This window comes from Parus major, chromosome 4A (assembly GCF_001522545.3).
Source record: "Parus major isolate Abel chromosome 4A, Parus_major1.1, whole genome shotgun sequence".
In the NCBI taxonomy this organism is placed as follows: domain Eukaryota; kingdom Metazoa; phylum Chordata; class Aves; order Passeriformes; family Paridae; genus Parus; species Parus major.
In genome coordinates, this window is record NC_031772.1 from 17,593,064 (window position 1) to 17,609,838 (window position 16,775).

General features: G+C 39.7%; 2 long non-coding RNA genes across 4 annotated transcripts in view; one reads left to right on the forward strand and one right to left on the reverse strand.

Moving 5' to 3' along the window:
- Positions 1 to 334: 334 nt before the first annotated feature.
- The window catches only part of LOC107203903, a 68,888-nt gene continuing 52,447 nt past the window's right edge, over positions 335 to 16,775 (forward strand). For 2 of the 3 annotated variants that reach the window (XR_004497319.1, XR_004497320.1), the window contains exons 1-3: positions 339 to 639; positions 11,010 to 11,141; positions 12,269 to 13,325. This is a non-coding gene — a long non-coding RNA (uncharacterized LOC107203903). Of the gene's footprint in view, positions 640 to 11,009; positions 11,142 to 12,268; positions 13,326 to 16,775 lie in introns of all 3 variants that reach the window. The other variant, XR_004497318.1, reaches the window with a different exon arrangement.
- On the reverse strand, positions 14,495 to 16,546 carry LOC117244373. The gene is made up of 3 exons (XR_004497321.1): positions 16,444 to 16,546; positions 15,466 to 15,549; positions 14,495 to 14,869 (listed from the first exon to the last, which is right to left on the reverse strand). It is a non-coding gene; the product is annotated as an uncharacterized LOC117244373 (long non-coding RNA).

Consider the following 16,775-nt stretch of genomic DNA (forward strand, 5'->3'; position numbering starts at 1 on the left):
GTGCAGAGGCACCGAGTGGGATCAAGGCTGATTTAGCATCTCATTCAGCTGATATGAATATGTAATTATAATTAGGAGCTCCAGGGTCCATCAGCACAAGTATAAGCCTGGAATTTAGGTTGTGTTTTGATGTATTATACCTCTCAACTCCCCAGAGGGTAATAAACCTGCAAGCCAAGAAAAGCCAGAGGTGAGAACTTTGTCTGGAGGTACTGCAGGGCTTCCCTGGAGGTCCTTCAAACAGTGAATCATCAATGTTGAAATGCTTGCAGCTGAATTCCCAGCTCAGGCTCAGCTACAGAAAATTGAAGGCAAATTATGCAATTGAATTGTCTATTCAGGGTGCCTGGTGCTTGACAGACCTCTAAAATTGGGGTAACAAAAAATACTGAGGGCACAGAGTCTGGCTGGCCCTAATTCTGCTGTATGCCAAGGACTTCTTAAGATCTTCCAAGTATCATCTTTTCTGCCCAAAGTCAATGGGGGACACTGGCTAGTGATCAAGGAAGGACAAGAAAATCCAGAGCTGCTCACCTGGCACTGGGCTCCCAGACTGTTCCTTCCTGAGGTGGGAGCTTGTATTTCATGAGAGGGCTCAGCTCTCATTTGGAACAGAAAATGTTGTGCCCCATAATACAGGTAAGGATTTGATTTTTTTTTATAACACTGAAAGGTTTTATAAATTCAGTGTATTCTTTACCCTTATCTGTGAGCTAGTAGTTATTAGATCATTCTGTCCCTGAGCCACCTTTCCAGTACCTCCTGTTTTTACTACATTTTAACATAAATAATACAGAAAGATGCTAAAATTGCTGGTGTTCACTCAGACAAAACTCCATATATATCAGTGTGTTTGGATCTCATTAGCAGAAGTCCTCCCCCTTCTCAATGAAGTTTGCACAGGTTTGAAATGAATACCTTGTTGAGATATCCATTCTCACAGAAATTAGGAATTAGATCTTCCTCTTTCTTATTGACCTGTTTTGGTTTCCACAATTCCTGTAACTCAGCCTTTACAGGAGAGATCTGCCTTCGTTTCACTGCCAGCACTTGGTCCTCAGAGGGACCAGGAATCAATTCTGGTTTGAGATGTGCTGGTGGCCACAGAGCAAACTTTGGGTGAGGGTGCAGTTAATCATCTCACCCTGCTGTGGGCACTACCCAAGGTTTTCTGTGTGTTTTAGTGCCCAGGAGAAGGAGGTTACACTGATCAAATACATTTTGCACTAATTAATGAAGTGACTGATTAGAATGTAAGCTGACCTGGGGCGGCATTCCTGGCAATCCCACTCTTCCAGCCACAATGTCAGAATGGTTGGGATGGACCTGGACAATCATTTGATGTGAACATCAGCCAGGGCTTAGGGGACAAGTGACCCCTCACAGATTCAGTCTCTGTCTTTCTGCTGCAGCCCCTTTGATCTCGTGGTCATGCTGAGCGACAGCTTCCTTGAATGAGACTTATCTACCTGGGGAAGGGTCTGTTAAAGGAATAACCTTTCATATCCACTTGAAGAAAGGAATTTCACAAATGCCAGGAAAAAAACCAGTATGTGTAAATGAATGTGTGCTAATGGGAACTGTCAGCAGGGGAATCTTGTGCAAATAATTCCCAAATGGATGCAAGATATTGTGGATAACCAAGGCTGTCCAGCTCTGGAAATAAAATAAAGCACACAGAATGGAAAATGTATATTTAACACACTTGCAAGGAAAATCTTCAGCTTCATATAAAGCAGAATGAATATTCTTCCTTCTTTTGAAATGCTTAGGTTATCTATAGAAAACTTTGGAATGCTGTCCAGGTGCCACATTAATGTCTGTCAAAGCATGCAGTGCAAAAACTTTAGGTTGCACTGGAATCCCATTTATTTCATAGTTATAGACAAAAAAAAAGAGAATTTAGCTGGTCCTTTTAGATTTATACCAGTCCTTCCACTGCTGTAGTCCTGGTTTCTGTCCACTGGGATATTTAGGTACAAAGCCACATCAGATGCTCACGTGAGCCCTTCAAAGCCCTGCCTGAAGTACCAAAGCAGCACCAAATTTGAGGTAGAATGCACCAAAGCAGCATGAAACAAAGGCCAGTTAATATCCAGTGGAGAGGCTGGGTGGGACAGGGATTTTTGGAAATGTACTGAAGGATGTGATTTCTGTAGTTTCATTCTTCTGGAGGTAGGAATTGAGAAAATTGTGTTGGTTTAAGTTGGAGGACTGGGTGAGAGTGTCTTTAACATGGAAAATATTCTTTTCAGGGGTGTGAAAATAGAAATTTTGATGTTAGACTCCCTGATTTCATGGCTCTATTTATGCCATTAACAAAGCTGAGATACTTTATAAATTTTAAAGAATCTTAAATGTGAATGTAAATTGCTGATTTTTAATAGCTTTGGTGTTTACATATTTTAGTTACTAAGGAAAATTATGCCAATTATCCATATTTGGCAACCTCAATACACAAGTTTCCTTAATTCTCTATTTTTTTCTGTCCTAATTTTATTTAATTAGGAGACTTTTAAAAATTGCTCTGTAATTACCTGGTCCTAGGCATTATGTAGAAGGATGTTGAGAGACATGTGATTATAAAATCCAGACTGCTGTGTGCTGACATTTATGGCTTTATTTCTCAGCACTAGCATGAATAGATGCTAAATTTTGTCAAGCTAAAACGTAGCTGGAAGGTTTCTGGTAAAAAGCAATTTGCATTTTTGGACAACAAACAGAAAAAAGGGCAGATACAATTTTCCAACACCTGCTCTGGTTTTTAAATTCTTCCATTGAGTCTCTGTATTGTTCAGAAATGGTTTTCTGCTTCTCCCTGGAATGTCTAAAATTGGCCTCTGAGAGAAATAAAATATTAGAATAATTGGATTCTGTCCTTTATCATTATATCATTTTGTGTTTCCATCAACATGAAATCCATTGAAGAGATGTTTCTAACATTTCCTGAAAAATATCTTTCAGCATAAGCTTTTTCCATCTGCTTTTGGAAAATCAGAATATTTTATAACTATACAATCATCTTGCTAGAGTTACTTGTTTTCTATTAAAACATTTTGTACTGTTCAAGGTGTCATCAAAGAAAGATTTAGGAAAAATTAGAATTAAAGTTCACCTTTCTGTCTAAAAACTGCTCACAGAGAAAGATAACTGGACAAACTTACATTTTTGAGAATGATGTCAGCATATGACATCATTGTAGATATGACATATATGATGTAGCATATGACATATGATGTAGATATCAGTTATTTATTAGCTTATGATGCAATTACATCATTCATCTTAAATATTGGATAATAGAAATCTTTGCTAACTGTTCCCTAATTGTGGTTTAATGGATGGAGCCCTCACCAGTTTCTTTAAACTGTTATTCCAGCTTGGAGCTGATACACTTGAGATAAATTTGGACCATGAAGTGAGAGTTTCATAGAATCATGGAATGGTTTGGGTTGGTGGGGATCTCAAAGCTCACCCAGTCCCACCCCTTCCACCACCCCAGGCTGCTCCATCCAGCCTGGCCTTGGACACTTCCAGGGATCCAGGGGCAGCCCCAGCTGCTCTGGGCACCCTGTGCCAGCTCTTCCCACCCTCCCAGGGAACAATTCCTTCCTAACCTAAAGGTTGCTGTGAATAAGGGTCCAGTCAAAGTAAAACTAACAGTCAACCACTATGGTAATTGGAACCTGTTAAGATATTTGAGGTTGAGATAAATTGGGGGTGGAGGATTGACTCAATCTAATGTGCTTTTAAAATTTTTAACTTCTAAATTATTGAAAATCAAGAAAGAATGAAGAAACCCATAGAAATAAAATAAATTTTTAAAAATTGTCTAAACTGAGAAAAAAAGGAAAAATAAAGTACCTCATTTGAGACTTACCAGGAATAATCCTCATTCTGCTGAGCTCTGCTTGCTATTCTTGCTCAGCTTCTTGATGAGCACCCTGAAATGATGAGCACATAGAACAGAGAACTCTGAACAGAGAACATAGAACTCTGCCCTTCCCTGGGCTGTGCTGGGTACATTTTGGGGCTGGGCAGAGCCCAGCAGGGAGCACTGACAGCACCCAAATCCTCCACAGTCCCTGGCCCACCTACAGCAGGTTAAGAAAACACCAATTTATGTCTGAAAATGGTTTGAGGGTCAGCTGCCAGCAAGAAAAACCAGCTCTGGAGAAGTGGTTGTGTCTGCAGGAAAGTCCTGTGGTACCATTCCAGGGGTTCTGTGAATTATTAGGTTTGGGGTATGTAAACAATATATTTTAATTCAGTTTATGTGTGTATGGCTCACTGCTGGAAGAAGCCATGACTCCCACTGGCTTCAGTGAAAGCTGCAAATGCACAGTCTGGTGTGTGATATGGTTCATAAATGCTGCCTTCAAAGGAGATTGAAGCTCTGGATTAACCCTTCCAAACCCAAAATTCCTGCAAAAACACTGCTGCTTTCTTGTCTTGGGTTTGTGTACCAGGCATTTACCAGGTGTCATCGTGCTCTGATCACTCCAGAGCACCTTCCATGTGCAGAGGTGCATGTGATACACACATGTGCAGGGTTCAGTCCATTTAATTACATTTATTGCATTTAATTGTGTGAATATGCAAATCATGTGCTTGTCCAAGAAGCTGAGCAAGTTCTTCTATTACACTCACACAAGTTGTGTAATGGAAACAAAAATCTGCATATTTGATAATTACATTGGATTAAGGATTAGGATTTAGTGCTGGTGGATGGTCCTGCCTAAAAGAGGAAGAGTAAAAAGAAAGGAATTTGAGAGTTTTGCTAGACCATAGTCTTGGATATGGAAAATATAGAAAGCCAAATAACAATGACAGAACTTACATGTCCTCATTGTTCAAAGTGGAATGACCAGGAGAAAGAGTAGAAAACATGTATCTAAATGGTCCAGTGGGAATTGAGACACAGGGACTGAAGAATTTCTCTTATGGAAAAAAAAGAACAATGCTGGTCCATATCTGAAAGATGATTACAAAACCAGGGATGTTGATGGGACCTTTACTGTAGGTGTGCTGTGGCCACATTTCCTGGAACAGGGAAGAACATGAATAACTAGGTTTAACAGCAATTAGGTTCAATATTCTGGACTATCTGAGTATTTTTAGAACCAGAATTGGAGGTAAGATAATAAAGATATTCTTTTGTAGAAGTGTTTAACAGACTGTGCTTATGGGGTTGAATAAAAATAAAAAAAAGCAGCAGAGATGGTAAAATTTCCTAATGCTCTTTCACCTCAGCTGAATCCATACTTGTCAGGGAAGGTAAGGCTTAAAAACTGAACCCTCTGGAAAAGTCTGAGAGCTGCTACTTTAATCTTCACCTTCTGAGAAGTTTCAAATATCAAGAGCAGAGAGAGAGTCTCTAATTAGTGAGGGAGGCAGGTAGGACATTAATTGATTTGTTATGCTACTTCTTTGACCTGAACTGTGTTTGAGAACAATAGAGGAGCTGTAATGTTCCTCCACGACAGAGCAGAGCTTTTATGTGATAGCAACTTGGAGACCTTTGATCACAAACTGGGGCTGTAAATCTATAATTTTTATAATAGTAATTTTTGCTACACGTATTTTATTTTTAGTCATTTATTTTTTGCTAAGGAACCAGTTTCTCTGCCTTTGGGCTACTTTCTCATTTTACACAGTGTTTGAAAATCCTGAAATCAGTGTCACTTTTCTAATAGTGGCATAGTACAAACCTAGCAATGTTTGTGGGGAAGTGGGATAGTCTGGATTTATGTATGATCAGGTCATTATAAAGGTTAAAAAAAAAAAAGAGAAAAGTGGGGAAAGAAGGTGCAGAAAGACAGAGAAAGGATTACTTTTTATCTGTCCTGGATTGTCATCTAGGGTCTAACCTACTCTGTAACTGTGTCTGTGATGGCTCCACAGTCCCAAATTTCACAGTGAAATTTAATACTGTCACTACACAGTCCTTTGAAAGTTGCCTTTGGTAAAGGTGTTCATTACTGCAAAAAATTTCAGTAGTGTTTTAGATAGAAAGAGATATTTAATTTCAAGAGAAATGTAGAAATAATTCTATAAAAGCAGTGTACCTATTGGGACAATTTGTTATCAAAATGTTGGTTTACAAAAATGTGTGGGCTCAGGCCTAATTGAATCAGTTTGTTAGGAAGGAGAATGTATAACAAAAAGGATGTCTCAACTCCTATAGAGTCCCAGAGCAGAACAATTTACTAAGAATTTAATGAAAATGTGCAACACAAACATCAGAGGTCTCAAAAAAGAGACAGCCAAGAGCTTTTATTTGCAAAGAAAAGGTACCTGACACTGAAGCTAACTCCTGGTGATCGACTTTAACCTTTTTTTTCAGAGAAAGACGACTTTCTCTAGTGTCAGCAGCCAGTTTAAAAGAGATCAGGCAATCAGCCAGAGTTCCAGATAAAAAATTTATATTTTTGTTTGTCAGGATTCCCTGTGTAGCCAAAAAGGAAAGAAAAGGATGATCCATCACACTGTAGAGAGATAGCTGAGATATTTGAGATACTGTGCCCTGGTGGGATGAAATGTCCTTTGCAAGTTCTGCTCCAACATCACAATCCAATGGCAACAGAATGATCTTGGATCATGGTTCTCAGCTGACTGTGGATGGAAAACAACATAATTGCATGGTAAAATAATTCAAGTAAACACTGTTATCTGGGCAAGTCACTTTGGAGGGGATTTCACCTGGAACAATGCAAACCATTTTTTATTTGGTAGAAGAATGCTCAGATAGGGAAATGGGCTTGTTTATTTGTAATGATTTAACTCAACATCTGTGAAATGAATAACATTTTAGCTGTGGGACAAGTCCATATATCAAAGCAAAGTGTTGACTTTCCTGAAAGGAGCATTTCTTGGCTGTGGCCAGATGGCTCTGTGTGCTTAAGAACCTCAAGACCTGTTTTGTACAGGGTGATGGGTTTGGACATAACATTACTTGTTTATCCCTCTCTGCCTTGAACTTATCATTGTACAAGATTATGTCAATTGCAGTTCAGTGTATTAGGTACAGAATTAGGGAATTCTTCTCCTGATTTTGGTACATGAAGGTCTAAGTGAAAGAATGAACTTTACATTTTCAGGAGAACACAACTGTCTATTTGTTGATAAAGTGGCATTTTCTTTCATGGCCCTCTGGGTAGTAGAATAGAAAATAATTCTTGTGGGTGGGAAGAATATCCCTGCTCTGGAAAAAAAACCCTTCAGCCAAAATAAGCATTTGACTGTTTTGCTAGATAATGTCTAACATGACGTAATACTGGGCACCTGGTGCAGACTCATCACCATTGGTTTCAGCTTTTTGTCATGACTAACAAAATTAGGCAACATATTCCAAAACCAAAACAAAAAAACAACCAAAAAAGAAAAGAACTGTAGGCCAGATGATTTTTGAGAACTGACTAAAGTGGGAGGTGAAGTAAGTACTTGACAAGAATGCTCAGGGAAAGGATTAATCATCACTTCATATTCTAAGTCCAAAACAATTGTGTCTTTGTTATCTGTGATGCCTGATTTTGAGTAAGACAACAGTCATTCCTTTTCAGGGACACTCAGCTGTCCCTCTGAAGGAAAAAGGGATTGAGCAGATGCAAACAGCCTGCATAACTCAGATATCCACAATACAAAAGTCATTATAGTTATTTACACAATTTCATCATGAACTGCCACCATGGTATGGCAAAGTTAACAGATGAGCTGTTGGAAGCAGACAATAATGCATATTTAAAATAATAAAACTATTTAATCTCATATTAAAGGCCATGCTGGCTATTTGTGTTTGTTAATTTGAAATAGGATTCATAGAACATCCTGGGAACGCTCAGGAGATTTGTAAATTGTGTCAAGGTTGGGCTGCAGGGGCAGCAGGCAGCACCTTCAGGCAGGACCTGCTTGTTCTGAACTTTTTATCTGTGTGCATGAAACGGCCTGGGAGTGATGTGAGTGTCTGAAACCATCCCTGGGTGTGTTTCCACATACCCAGAGCTAAACACCTGCAGAAAGCTGGATGCAAGTGGTTTACAAATTGCACTTCTTAGGGCACTCTTGCACTCCTTGAAAAACAACATTTGTTGTGTAGATCAGAGAGCAAACACTGGGCAAAAGAACAAACAAGGGGGTAGAGGATAGGAAATCATAACTATACCCCCTGTTAGCTTTTTCATTCATATAAACATAATATATGTAGAATATGTTGAATTCTGTATTTTAATGACAATGCTACGTGTGGTCCACCAAACTATTCCAGCATTTTTTAATTTTACAATCAAATTCCAAAAGCAGTGATCAAAGTTCTATTACAAAGCTAATAACTGCATATCACCTGATATAGGCTATAGGTTTCAATGATAAGAATAATTTTGTTAAATGATGTCCTTTTGGGACAGTTTCTTCTAAGAACCCGGCACCTGGTTATTTTTGTGGACAAAGTGAATGCTTAACTCACTTATATGCAGGTGGCTAGAAGTGGTCCTGATCCACACACAAACACACTGTCTATGTATATACATATATATTATATATAAGTACAATAGTTGACACAACTATGTCTGAATTTTTATGTCCCTGATTAATATTATCTCCTAATATTCCTTGACTATTTGATATATTAAAGCTTGTGATATTTAGACTGTTAACACCATTACAAAAGCAAACTTCTTTTGATTTTTTTTTTCATTACTCTCAGGGCTATCAGCCCTGGTTTCACATCCTGTTTTGTGAAAAGAGAGGCCAATTCCAACAGGTTTAGATTTCACTTTTGGGAGAGAGAAGAATTAGTAGTTCAGAGAGGCTCAGATAAGCCTGACCTTAACTGACACAGTGTATGTTAGTGCTCAGTCAAGGAGAAAAAGGGAGAAGCAACATTGCCAAGAACTTAAAAATCGGGAAGGTTTCAGTTTAGATTTTCTACAGATGACTTAAAAGACATACAAATTTTTATAGTTAAGCACATTTTATCTCAGTGACCTCAATCAGGATACCCTGGGCAATCCCTTTTTGCCATGAGCACAGTTCCTGCTGCAGGGGACACTCCATGCGTGGGTTTTGATTCTGACCCTTCCAGTTCATCTCATTTTTGTGACACTCACATGGTGACACTGGATGGTTCAGCCTTGGCTTAAAAACAGCTTGGGTTTCCCTGTTCCATATTTCTGTATTAAATGGTGCTTGCAATTGCTAAGCATTTTTTTTTTCCTGTTGTGTTTCTTTTCTGCTGCTCATATAACTTTGACAGTAAAAAACTTCCAAATGATCTCTAGGTATAAGCTGCTTACAGGTGAGTTTTGCAGTGGCATATGAGTTGCCTTTGTTCATCCAGGCTGGTGCTGTGCCTCCAAAACAAGGATAAAGGCACAAGGAATATGACAGCTGCTAGTTTCAGAAAAACTCCCCCAAAGAAAACATTCTTTCCCAATATCTGGTAATTAAAAATTCATGTCTTAGGGTTTATTTCCATTCTAATTCTCTCCTGAGGTTCAAAAATGTTTTATTTCTTACTAATGTAGTTTTTGGTGGTGTTGTCATTGATGAAATATTTGGTTCTTTTTGTACGTAGCTTTACTCTTGGTCCTGATTATGTCATGGAGCATTAGGTGCTCGTGGAAGGAACAGATAAACACACTGCAGGCAGCAGCAGCAGCACATGCTCCAGTGCTATCCAGCCAACATTCCTCAACTCTGACCCCAGGACCACCTCTGGAGATAAAGAGTCCCCTCTTATCAGTGAGTCCTCGCTTGCTCTGCCAAGACTGTCAGCAAAAAAAAGGACAGTCAGAGCCGGCAGTGTGGTTGTACAGCAGGGGCTGGTTCACCAGAAACTGCTCTGTGATCACTGAAGTGATTTCACATCCACCACCACAAGATTTATATTGTAACATATTCTCATTCCCATTTCACCCAGAGCTTGAACCCTGCAGATCTGGCAAATGGCCAGGGCTGTAAGTCATTTGTTTCCTCCAGACCTGGCATTATGTAAGTGTTTCTATCTGAAGTGGATCAGGAATCGCATGCAGGCTGGCTATGCATTGCAAACCAGGAGATGTTGTTACCTCTTTAAAGGTGAAAACCTTGGAACTGTTGAACATTCTCTGAAAACCAGACATTTTAATTACTATCTCTGCTCTTACCTATTATTGATGTAAGCAGTCATATTATGAAATTTAAAATATTCATCATGTAACTAATTATTTGCCTAAATCACAATTTTTTCATTTCCTTCACAGATAACTGATATGGCAATCTCTGATTTTCAGTTCTTCAGATTTAAAATTTAAATACAAATTTATTTATTTATTTATAATCAGAGGGGTGGCTGAGTTTTGGTCCTGCAGACTTGCCTGTCACTGCTGTTCAGTAACAACACAGCAACACAAAAGAGAAGCACAGGTTCTCAGAGTGCCAAATATCTTGAATAACTCTGCATTATACAACTATAACTGAGATTGTAAATGAGTTGATAATTTCTCAGTCATGACCTTCCAGTCATACAATTTTCCTAGGATGACCTTAAAACATTTTATAATTTTGTTTTGTGTATCTGTCTGAGTATTAAACTGTGCTCTTGCGTCATTTCACACTCCTCAGCTGAGGAGGGTCCTTGCTTTGGCAGAGCTGGGTGCTGATGTCTTTATGGATGGAAAATTTTGGGTTTCTATTATATCAGTCACTCTAGAAAATGTGATACTGGGATTTAGGGATCTAATCTCCTGGAAATCAATGGGTGAGACCCAGCTCTATTACTGCAAAGCTTTGAGAGACAGGCTGACACCAGGGGCATATGCAAGAGCTGTTTAATTGTTTGCTTGAAACTGGAAGTCTGAAGAACATTTTTAGCCTGGTTCTAGCATATGTATTTATACAATCCCCAGATTCTCTTTATATTTTATTTTTAAAGTAAGACTTTAAAAAGCCTGAAACTTCAAATGTCATTCTCTTGGAATAGGACATTATGGAATATTTATTCTTCCTGTTGTGCAATATTTATTGTCTTACAGCCTGCATCTACGGTCTCACAGCACAGAGAAAAGAAATCCTGATTAAATCTGACAATTTCAATTTGCTATGAGAACATCATGAGCTATTTTATGTTTCCCCAGAAGCTTGTTGGAATTTACCTTGGAAGTTTTGTAAGTGCTTCAGGTTTGTTCTTCTCTATATGTGACCTGTCTGTATATTACAGAAAATGTTCATCCTCATTTCCTTGGCAATGATCTTTGCCTTTCTTGTCTTCTGCATGAATTAATGTTTCACTGTACAATAACTGAGGATTAGATGATCAAAACAGCAGCCACTTTTCCACCCTCTGTGGGCCAAAATCATGTGAGGTCCATTTTCAGGATGCTACTACAAGGCAGAGCTGGTTTGTAGCCTCACTGTGCTGTGGAACAGGGAATTCCACAGAGCCTGAGGTCAGGCAGCTTTGCAGGAATCTTCTTAATGCTCCATGACACTCTGGATCCAAAAGCAGTAAATCCCAAGTTTCCCCCTCCTGGGCATTACAAATGATGTCTTAATCTACCAGCACTAAGAAAATTCTTTTTCATCTCATTGTTTATAACACAGGTTTAAATTTATAACAGAAAAATACAAAAGCAAGTCCCAGAAGCTTTCTATTTAATTTTTTTAAACAAAATGAGCTGTCCTAAGTCTGTCTATAGCAGACACTATCAAGACAATTCCATCTTGAATACTTTCTGTTTTAAAAATGTTCTGCCCAGAATATATGTTTTAAAATTTTGATTAGTCTTTTTTAAGTGATAGACATCTGTTGTTGAATATGTTGGGATGAACAGGGAAAGTTTTTCCGACTAATTACAGTGTTAGCACTTATGTCACATTCCAGATTTTTTCCCAAACTTGGGAGGTAGGTGAATTAAGAGAGAGATCCTCCTTCTGCAGAGGTGGAATAACAAAGTAGACCCAGGTTTTAGAGTCTGCAGTTCACAGTTCCAAGCTCACATCACTACATACCAATACACCAGTAGACACCGGTTCATTCAGCCCTCCAGAAATCTAATCATTTTTGGATTTCCAGTGTCCAAGTTCACATAAACATTAATTACCACACATAAGTCTGGCTATTTCAAGACAATTAAGAGATATGAAGAGAATTGGTGGAAGAGTGAATCAGGGGTCACGGTGTAGTTCAGTATACAGCCAAGCAGTGCTCAATCTGACAAATGAAAACAAAATACAAAGCTTGAGAGGAGCCAAACAAGATCTTAATAAATAATTTAGAGTTTCTGTGTTTCAGGGAGCTGGGTTTTCTTGGCGACAGCGGGGGCAGTCGTTTCTGAACAAACAAGATTGAAATTTGTGTCTCAGTGAAGTGGTGCTGGGAGATTGTTTGTCCTGCTGCACCGGGGCCGTTTCCGACACTCGGTGCCAGCTGAACTTCCTCCATGTGCTGGAGGTGGACAGGAATGTGGTGCATTCACAAGATGTGCCTCAGCTGAGGTTGTGCTGTGCTCCAAAGGCATCTCAGGCAGGGATGAGTGTGGGAACTGCTGGGGACATCTGCTTTGAGCTGATGAGGAGCTGAGTTGTACCTGTGCTTTGGAGTCCAGGGGTGCTGAGCTCCTGCACCTAGCCATGGCCAGGGGGTTCCTGCGAATGCAGCAGCTGAGAACAAACAAACCAACAAAAACCCAGGTCTGCAGGTGAGATTTATTTACTGCAGTTCATTCCTGTCCTGAGTCTGAGTGTGATATGGGGAATAAATGCATTTATACAAGAGGCCAACCCTGGGAAAGACCCCCATAAACAGCTGCCAGTTCATGCTTACAGAAGGGCTTTGCCACAGCAAGGCATTAACTGGTGGCAAGTGCAAAACAGAAACCTGAGGAGCAGGAAGCAGGCAGGGCTGTCTCTCTCCTCATTGTGTGTGATGGTGAGGAGCCCAGACTCTGGATTATTGTCCCTTTCCATTCCCTGTGGGATTTTCCTCCCTACCCACTGCAGCACAGGCAGGGCTGGGGGTGAGCAGCCAGAGGGGCTCTAGAGCAGTGAGCCACGAGGGGAGCAGGGTTCACTCTCCTCTGCATTTGCTGCCTCAGCCAAATTCTCCTCTCATTCCCTCAGTGGCCTTAAACAAAGCAACCCCATCCTTCTGCACCTCTCCCTCTGTGCAGCTCCTCCTGTCCCTCAGCTGCCAGGGGAAGGGAAAACCAGGTACAAAATTAACACTTTTTCCTTTCCTACAGCTCTCTTGCACCATCCTTTTCTCCCCTTAGGCCTCAAGGGGATTGTTCCAGCCCTGACTGCCATCACCCCCTTAACTCCTGGCACCTGCTGCCTGCTCATATTAAAAGGTTTGTAGCTTGAAGATGGTGTTTGCTGTAATTTTGAGGGAATGTGAAACACCTGGTGCCAATGAGCTTGATGGGTGCCTAAACCTGATTGTTTGTGAGGAGAGGTTTAGATGTTGTCTCCTTCTCCTCAGCTCTGCTGGAAGGCAGCTGGGCTTTGCTGGCCAGAGGTTGTGGATGCGACCTGAGGTGTGTGAGTACAACCCCCACTGAGGGCTGGGAGGAAAAGCAAAGTTAGAGGTGGTCTGGTACTGCTGCTGACTTCAGTTGGATCTGATACACTGGGTAGAGTTAATGCTTGGAGTTATGGATCAGAGCCGTGAGGAGAACCTTAATTTGTGAAAGAGAGAACACTCTGGATCTGGGCTAATTTGGGATTTCTAGGGAGGAGCTTTGCCAGCTGAACTAAGCAGTCTTGGTTCCTGCTAGTATAGCTCAGCCTTCCTAGGAAGACACTTCAATGTGTGTTTAGTTAAGGAGAAAATGGGCAGAAGAAGTGGAAAATAACAGTATATCTCAGAGAAAATTCCAGTGGGCAAGAGCTGTTAGTTGGCTTCAGATAGAAAGGCTGGGCTGTTTGAAGTGATCTGCTTTTTGGAGGTGAGGGAGAGGGGTACAAGTGTACACTTCAGGGTGTGAGCAATTAAAGGGCAGCACAGCTGCTAAAAAATTGAAGTTGATGTATTTGCCTCTCTAAATGCAGCATGTTTGCCAGAACTCTGCAGTTGGATTAAACCCAAAGCATATGTTCTCTGACTTCAGAATTATCCCACACTGGGATGCATCCATCACTCCTGCTCTCTCCTCAGCAGAACAGCTGAAGTTCTGGAAATGAACAGAGTTGCCCATTTGAAGTCCAGCAATCCTTGCACCACTTCCAGTTCAGTGCTTATCTTCTTTGTCCACTTCTTTCCCCATACAGGTGCTTGCTACTTTCTTTTGCTTTCTAATTTCTTGATTTTTAATATCTTCCTTAATTTTTTGCCCCGCTTTTAGAGATATGGCTCTATCCTTTGCTCAATGATATTCCAGGTAAAGTAAGTTTATGTTCTTGATTTTGTTTCCTTTACATTTTGGAGAGGCTCTTCAGAAGTACCCCAAAATAACCCCAACTTTCATGTTTTCACATGAAAAAAAAATCAACTGCAGTAGGCTTCTGGTTTATTCCTGTTTATTGTTATCAATATTTCTTTGGTGTTTCCTTGCTATTTTCAGTCTTGTCTAGATTGTAAATAAATTGGCTCAGGATCTTGGTTTTTTATTATTGTTATTGAAAAGTAGTACAATTAAATTTTGGCTTGTCCTTAAGGCTCACAGTGAATCCTAAACTGCTGATAACAAAATAATTCAGCAGAGTGAAATTGGCCTTTCTGTGTAAGGTATTTTCTAAAGTCATTGTGAATCCATAAAAAAGATTAATATTTTCCAGTGAAACACACTCATGATGACCTCGAGCTGTCTACTTATCTTTGTAAGTGACATGAAATCCAGCATGGCTGGGAATCCAAATCCTGTCATTTTGGCGTTGTGTGTGTTCTGCTGATTACCTGCCCAATGAAATAAAGAGGCAAGATGAACTTTTTGTCATCCTGAAACCACATCTGTTCATGAAACCTCTTTCTGGGAAAGTGGGTTGGAAACATTTAGGTGAAGGTTTTTATTTCAGTATAGATTTGCTGTTTTGTAAAAACATAAGAATGTTATTGATAGAATAAAAGACTCCAGACTTTCCTCTTGCAGGCTGTGGTAGTTGCACTAAGTCAATTAAAGAGAATAAGCTCTTTACATTGCAGTGGTTTTGCCATTTTTGTCTGAGTCAATTTTGATATATTAAAATTGAGACTTTTTTTAAAAAAAATAAGAATTTAATTCTGCTACTTAGTAGAACTGTAGCTGATGAATTCTACTGGACAGAGCTGTAAAAACTAGATTTGCTGCAGTTACAGGAATATACTGATGTCAATACAGAGCTTATAGTGCCAGTGGCAAACTGCCAGGAACATTGATTTTTTTCTTCTCTGTTCTTGTCTTGATTTAATTTTCTCTGACCATTTTATCTCATCTGCACCTCTTTTCCAAATCTGCTCACCCAAAGCCCAGCAGACCTCTCTGCCCTTCTGGTTTTGGGTGAGGCCCCACTCACCCAAAAGAGGGTCCTGACTTCCAGGGTTGCCACTGTTTTAGCTGCTAGCTTCAGTACAGGAGGTGAATTCTTTCTGTAGCCATCCTAGAGGAATAGAAGGATGTTACAGCATAACTGGAAGATATTTCCATTTCTGGCCATGAGCTAGTGGCTGCTAGGATAGGTCGTGTGTGGCTTCATTTGTATGTGAAAATTGATTTTTGTGACCTTCTCTTTCATGGTATTGAGCACTTCTGACCCAGGAGAGGCTTCAGGTCCAAGGGAGGAGATAGTAATTAAGAATTAGTTGATAATAAATTTAGATTAGAGGACAAGAATAATAAAAACTATTAAAGGATTAACAAGTCCAAGACACCATTTAGGATGCTGAGTTTCCTGGGGATTGATTGCCAGGTACAGGGTGTGAGCCCCTGGGATCTACCCATGGGAGGAGCAGAGGAACCAGAGGGCAGCAAAAATCTGGGAGAAACAGTTGTGATCATGGCCCAGAAAGATAATGGCAGTAGGACTCCACAAGATGCAGAGAAGAAAGCAAACTGGAAATTGCACATGATTAATCTCCTTTCTGTTTTCTCATTGTGTTGTGGAGACTTGAGTTTAGAATCTGAATTTTGCCAGAGGAATATCTGGTTTGTATTATCAGTCTTGTTTCCATATGGAAACAAGTCAGTTCAAATGTCAAGATTTCTTATTCTTTTAAGTGCCATTGTGTTTTACTGCATCTTTTGATATCTCTCATAACGATTTTCTTTTTATTCATCATAAATGATTAATTCACTAGGCAGTCGGCCTCCCTTGAGTATTGCAGGGCTCTAAATTGCTTATTTTGCCAGAAAGTGTTTGTTACTGGATCAGAAAAGCTTGACTGACTACTAAGGAGGGAATTCTTCCTAATAAATATTTCTTCTGGGTAGAGCATGCCTCTGCATTGGAAAAAAGAGACTATTTCTGAGAAGTATTCAGTGTTGTTTTACTTACTGTACAAGTTGGAATTGTAAGAGGCACTTTGCCATTCTTGCCTTGTGAAGATGCTCTGAAAGACAGAAAAAAAAATTCATCTAAAGAATACGATTTTTGATTGGGAAGGAGATTTTATAATGCACAATATTACAAAAAAATACCCCTCAGATCTATAATTCACACCTTAATGCAGATACAATGTTAATATTAGACTGATGTACCTGGTGCATTTTTCTGGACTCTAATATCTGAAACTGCTCAGGGAGAGGGAAAGTCTTTCTGATTTTTGTCAATATAATTATATAGCTCTCAAAGGATTTGCTTCTATTTTCACCAGTCAGGAGAGAAGT